The following is a 6,916-nucleotide window of genomic DNA, read 5'->3' as shown; positions in this document are numbered from 1 at the left end:
GTCGCAAAAGCAAACAAATAACAAAACGAAAGTGTGAATATTAGGGCTGTCAGTAGATTAAAAAAAATAATCTAATTAATTACAGAATTTGTAATTAATTAATCTAATTAATCGCACTTACTCGTATGTTCTTTTCATGACGTGAAACAATAATAATAATAATAATAATAATAATAATAATAATAATAGTAATAATAATAATAATAATAATTACAATAGGCCTATAAGCCCTATGATGTACTAATATGTTAAAATAGGCCTGGTAAACAGAGTTAGTGAATAAATAGGCTACATTAGCAAACACAAAAAATGAGTCTACAGTATCTTATCTATCTATCTATCTATCTATCTATCTATCTATCTATCTATCTATCTATCTATCTATCTATCTATCTATCTATCTATCTATCTATCTATCTATCTATCTATCTATCTATCTATCTATCTATCTATCAGAAAAGGTCAGAGTTCAAGGAAATGGGAACACCCCCTGATGAAACAGATGACGTGCATTCATTCACGTTTTGTTTACATTTTGGGGAGCTGGATTAGCCAGGAATGATAACTGCACTGAGCTAGCCAATAACCCTTGCTTGGACTAAACATTGATTCTACACCAAAATATTCTATGGATATAAGACAGGACAAGAAAGACTGACTGATGTAAATTTCTCCAAACTATCTGCACGAAAGGTAAGACATCCTATCTCTGTAGGCTATAGCGATTGGTTGAAGCTAGAAAACGTCAGTGTCTGAGGTGTCAGTGGAAGTAAGCGATCAAAGTTGTCAACTTGACATCTGTGGCACAGTGTTCTGGGTGTACCTAATCACCGGAACGGACCGGAACGGACAGGAACTTACCGGAACGGACCGAAACGGGCCAGAACGGACCGGAACGGACCGGAACGGACCCAGATTTAGCCAAAACTGACCGAAACGGACCCAGATTTTGCATAATAAGAGCACATTACGCTGCGAAACGGACCGGAACTGACTGAAACTGGCCAGAACGGACCGGAACGGTCTCAGATTTGGCCAAAACTGACCGAAACGGACCCATAAATTAATCAGAACTGACCGAAACGGACACAAATTTAGTTAGGGGGGGGGTGCGCACTTGCGCTTACGCCTGTCTCGGAGCATGGGCATCGAAAACGCAGGAGACACCTGCGCTGTCATGGGCTTCGTTGCGAGACACGCGGACCCTCTTGTGACCACTTGGGATATTTTATTACTAGTAAACATTTCAAGTAGGCCTATCGTTCGAGATTGAGAGCGTGTAACGATGAACAAATGTATATCGTGGAGTAGGCCTATTGAAAGTTGCTGGCCAAAACCATGACAAGCACGAAGAAAGGTTTCACGTTACCTGAACAGTTTTATGGAATACCCTACTCTCTCACCTGTTGACACAAGGAGCACTATGAAGACAAGGAGAGGGAGAGACAGATCTGTCGGTGTGTGTGCGCGCGCGCGTCTCCACTGACGCGCTAGAGAGCTGCCTCAATAGGCTATTGACCATGCAGCTTAAACTTCACTGGTGAAAAAACAGTAGCCTACAGTAAGGAGTTATAAGCATTTTCATAGCACACTATAGGCATATTCCCACATGTCAATGTATTAGACCTAGACACTCCATCCATACACTAGCCAATGCGCAATTTCGCTGATATACTGGTAGTTTCACGTGACTTTGACATCATCATATCTTTGTAATTCCAGAGGTACTAGCTAGCTGGTGGAGCACTCTAATGTTTTTTTGGTTGTAGCATCTCTCGTATTATAGTCCTAGCATACACAGTCTACTGATGACACAAAATCAAAGAACAAAAAAAGACAACAAAAAATGTTCCATGCGCCGCCATCTGTCTGGAATATTAAGGGGGGCATGGAAAAGTCGCAAAGGAGGAATTAACGGCACACAATATCTAACTGGCTGGCCCCGAGGTTTAGCCCACTCTTAAATGTTATGTTGGATAGGCTACAAGATGTGAACAAGTTACTAAAACGAATTTCTAGCCTAGGCCTACTTCTAAAGTTAGCAAAATGCCCAATACGTTAGCATTTATGCGGGACTTATTTCCATAATATTCTGCTGTTATATGATGATGTCAAAGTCACGTGAAACTACCAGTTTACCAGCGAAATTGCGCATTGGCTAGTGTATGGATGGAGTGTCTAGGCCTAACACATTGACATGTGGGAATATGCCTATATGTGCTATGAAAATGCTTACAACTCCTTAGGCTACTGTTTTTTCACCAGTGAAGTTTAAGCTGGTCAATAGCCTATTGAGGCAGCTCTCTAGCGTCAGTGGAGACGCGCGCGCACACACACACACACCGACAGATCTGTCTCTCCCTCTCCTTGTCTTCATAGTGCTCCTTGTGTCAACAGGTGAGAGAGACATAGGGTATTCCATAAAACTGTTCAGGTAACGTGAAACCTTTCTTCGTGCTTGTCATGGGTTTGGCCAGCAACTTTCAATAGGCCTACTCCACGATATACATTTGTTCATCGTTACACGCTCTCAATCTCGAACGATAGGCCTACTTGAAATGTTTACTAGTAATAAAATATCCCAAGTGGTCACAAGAGGGTCCGCGTGTCTCGCAACGAAGCCCATGACAGCGCAGGTGTCTCCTGCGTTTTCGATGCCCATGCTCGAGACAGCGCAAGTGCGCACCCCCCCCCCCTTAACTAAATTTGGGTCCGTTTCGGTCAGTTCGGTTCAGTCTGACTAATTTATGGGTCCGTTTCGGTCAGTTTTGGCCAAATCTGAGGCCGTTCTGGTCGGTTCTGGCCAGTTTCAGTCAGTTCCAGTCCGTTTCGCAGCGTAATGTGCTCTCATTATGCAAAATCTGGGTCCGTTTCGGTCAGTTTTGGCTAAATCTGGGTCCGTTCCGGTCCGTTCTGGCCCGTTTCGGTCCGTTCCGGTAAGTTCCTGTCCGTTCCGGTCCGTTCCGGTGATTAGGTACACCACAGTGGTATTATTTTATTCTGAACGTGGCATGTATCACTCAAATCGCTGTAATCACAACCCAACTTGAGAAGATCATCTTCCAGCACTTGCGATGACTTTGTGCTGTCAAATTGAAATCCCTATGCTACTCTGCGCTGTTCACATTTGCACTGTAGCTTGTGTCATGGGGTAATTTCGGAGCCTGTAATATTTTGATTCTTATGTGCAGCGTGGAAATGGTAGCGATTATCTATCAAGTGGTTTGATGTTGTAGTGAATATACAAGTGTTGTTCTGCCGATGAGCAGAAACCTCTGCTGAAATTGCGGTCGGCTCTATGTAGTAGCTTGGCTACCGCGGTCACACATCATGAACACAAATATTTGCGTCGTGTGTTTCAAAGCCTGAACAGTCAATTCATTCGTATGCTGGGCTATAGTTGTATGAAAGATTTAAGTAGGCCTACCACAAGTCCAACTATTATACAACTGCCATGGCCAAATCAAATGATAAACTGTCTTGAAATGCGCCTGTATTCACATCAGATGAACCAGCTGCCGAGCGCAGACTTGTAGCTTACATCTCCTGATAAAATGCTTTCTAAAAGTTATCAAATATAGACAAATCGATAATGGGAAAAACACCACATTTTGTCTGACATGTTATTAGTTGTATTTAAGCTGTAGAGATGGTCTGATTGCTTGTGTTAATTGAAGGAAAACGTCGTTGGTCCACAGCTATTTTTTAACTGAACAGCTGTTCGCAGCAATGCAGCGTCAACTGGCATATCTCGTAATAATTCAAAAATATCTAAAAATAATTAAATACAAACATATGCTTTTGTTCATGAAAAAAGACAGAAAAGTGTCTGTATTTGTTGTATTTATTGTATTTTAGCTTTAGAAGTTGACGGACGGCTTGTATTTATCACAGCATGAGTGAGTGAATTCAGTTGCCACGCCATGCGCTTAGAACGTATGTCTACCCATAAATAATTAATGCCATTAATTTTTACAACGCGTTAATGCGCCTTGTAATTAATTAATCGAATTAACGCGTTAAAAGGACATCTCTAGTGAATATAGTTACCTTAACCAATCAGTTACGGAGTTCACGGATGAGTTCCGCATCATCACTCTCAACTGTTTGCTGATTGGCTAAACACTGAGAGAACCGAGCTCGAGGCTTTTGCCAGACGATGTGCGGAGCCAAAATCTTTAGGTGGAGTACATGGATGGCGTCACCAGGCTGCTCAAACACTGTCTGAAGGCACTAAATCTCGCTCAATTGGAACTACTTCTACACCGCGTTCCACATTATTACGCAAATGACATTTTTTGCCGTTTTCCCAAATAATCAATAGAAATGACAGTCGTCATATTTTTCAAGTCATCAGCCATTAGAGTACAATTTTAAACGTTTTTGAATGAACCTTCCAATGACATCGGTATTTTTTAAAATAATAAAAAACTTAAAATGCCCAAAATGCTCTGTTCCAATTAATTACGCAAAACAGTTTTGTAGTGTTGTAATCCAAATTTCTTTCTTTTTTTCCCATTTACATCAAAACAGTTGGCATTTGGTACCTTCAATACATTTCAATGTTCAAAACTTTGCTATAAGCTGTAACTGGAATGCTGCATTTAATATTGAAGTCAATGGCAGGGCATTGCATGGGAGTTATGGAAGCCCAGATATCCTTGCTGCTTTGATCTCAGCTGTTTTTGTTTGTTTGGTCGGGTGACCCACACTTCACTCTTCAATATACCCGTAGATTTCCATGCCACGTTTAGGTGCTTTGGAGATGATGACATTCTAACTCACCAGACATAACATCCCATTCATTTTCAATGGGGTTTTATGTCTGGTGAGTTAAAATGTCGATACCACCAAAGCACCTAAACGTGGCATGGAAATCTATGGGTATATTGAAGAGTGAAGTGTGGGTCACCAGACCAAACAAACAAAAACAGTTGAGAGCAAAGCATCAAGGATATCTGGGCTTCCATAACTCCCATGCAATGCCCTGCCATTGACTTCAATGTTAAAGGCAGCATTCCAGTTACTAAGACAAAGAGGTTATCATCAAGTATTGAACATTGAAATGTAATTTAGAAGGTACAAAAATCCAACTGTGTTGATGTAAATGGGAAACAAAGAAAGAAATTTGGATTACAACACTACAAAACTACTTTGCGTAATAATGTGGAACAGAGCATTTTAAGTTTTTTATTACTTAAAAAATACCGTTATCATTGGAAGGTTCATTCAAAAATGTTTTAATTGTACTCTAATGGCGGATGACTTGAAAATTATGACGACTGTCATTTGCATTGATTATTTGGGGAAACAGCGAAAAATGTCAGTTGCATAATAATGTGGAACGTGGTGTATTGATTTCTATGACCATGCATCTTTTTTTTTTTTTAAAGCAATATTTTTTTTTTAAATTTTCCACAGGTGGTCATACTAGCCTAATTAGACAGCCAAACCTGGTCAGAATGCCTGGAGAGAAAAGGTGCACCAACTGGTACGGGCTCCAACTGCCCATTAAATATTAGCTCTGTTTGTTTTACCGATTTGCATCCATGTGAGAATTTGTATTTTAGAATTCAGAACGAAGGTTGCTAGGATACATGACCAGAGAGCAAGATCCCTAGACATGCACTCAGTGCTTGCACACAAACAGTACACACTAATGACAAGCTTAAAACAGCATCGATCAGAACTGTCTTTGAAAGCTCTACTCTAACCATCCCTTAGGATCCATAAAAAAGATACTCTGATGTGAATGAGTGCATTCATGCAGCCACTTGTTGAACGCAGACATCCCACCCAAATTCATACAGACACCAAACTGGGCGCACACATTCAGGTACATACTAGGGAGCATCAAATCCCCCTTTGAAAAGAATCGTGCCTTGGCTGTGTAATGAATGTGTGTGTGTGTGTGCGTGTGTGTCTGTTGCTGAAGGTGGTTTTCCCTCCCCAGTAGCATGTGCACACACACACACACACACACACACACACACACACACACACACACACACACACACACACACACACACACACACACACACATACACACACTTGGGCACACATACTGTTTTCAGAATCATGAAACCGTGACCAGAACCGTGCCTGTGTCCATTTCTGTACCACTTACGTTTGGAACTAAAGTGCTAACCTGCAAGCCTTTCACGTTCATACCGGGATCTGAAATTTTACGCATGTGACTGTGTTATCTGGATGAACCTGCCGACGTCCGCAGTGTCGTCATGGTTTGTCGAGAAGAAAAATATATTTTTCACAAACTAATCTCAGGCAGCCTGAATGCGCCTATAGTGCAGTGTTTCTCAACTCTGCAGTAGAGCATGACACAGGAGTGGATTTTCACTTCCGTCCCATCCCGGTCCCAGAAAAGAGTCAAAGAAACAAATCCCATCCCGTCCACTCCTGAAAAGAGTATCTCCCAATCCTGCCCACTCCCACTCAAAATCAACCCCACTCCCGTTTCGTCAAAAAAACTAGGCTTTTTTTGTTTGTTTTTTAAAGACAAAATAAGCAGCTTTACCGCTCCCTTTCATTTTTATTCCCGCTCCTGCCCGCTCCCATTCATCTTTATTCCCGCTCTTGCCCGCTCCCTTTCATCTTTAAAATTTTGACTCCCATCCCGCGGGAATCCCACGAGACCCACGGGAATTCCTGAAAAATGTCATCCTCTACTCTGCAGTCAGGACCCCATATGGCAGGGATGTCAAACTCAAATTGACCGAGGGCCAAAATCAAAATATGGAACGAAGTCGCGGGCTGAGCTCAAGATTTATTTTTAATATATGGACTACAATCGTCCAGGCACGCACTTAATACTCATAGTTAAATCTCACACACACTGGCACATATTGTGTTGCATAGGAGTGTGAGCTGTGTCATTGGCCTGGGCCCGCTCATACTT

The 6,916-nt window shown here is 41.7% G+C and overlaps 1 protein-coding gene across 5 annotated transcripts in view; it reads left to right on the top strand.

Annotated features, from left to right (window-relative positions):
• The window catches only part of LOC134458446 (bone morphogenetic protein 1-like), a 130,528-nt gene that overhangs the window by 99,185 nt on the left and 24,427 nt on the right, over nucleotides 1–6,916 (top strand). The window lies entirely within an intron of this gene.

The sequence above is a fragment of the Engraulis encrasicolus genome, chromosome 11 (assembly GCF_034702125.1).
Source record: "Engraulis encrasicolus isolate BLACKSEA-1 chromosome 11, IST_EnEncr_1.0, whole genome shotgun sequence".
In the NCBI taxonomy this organism is placed as follows: Eukaryota; Metazoa; Chordata; class Actinopteri; order Clupeiformes; family Engraulidae; genus Engraulis; species Engraulis encrasicolus.
This window is presented reverse-complemented; position numbering and strand designations above follow the sequence as displayed.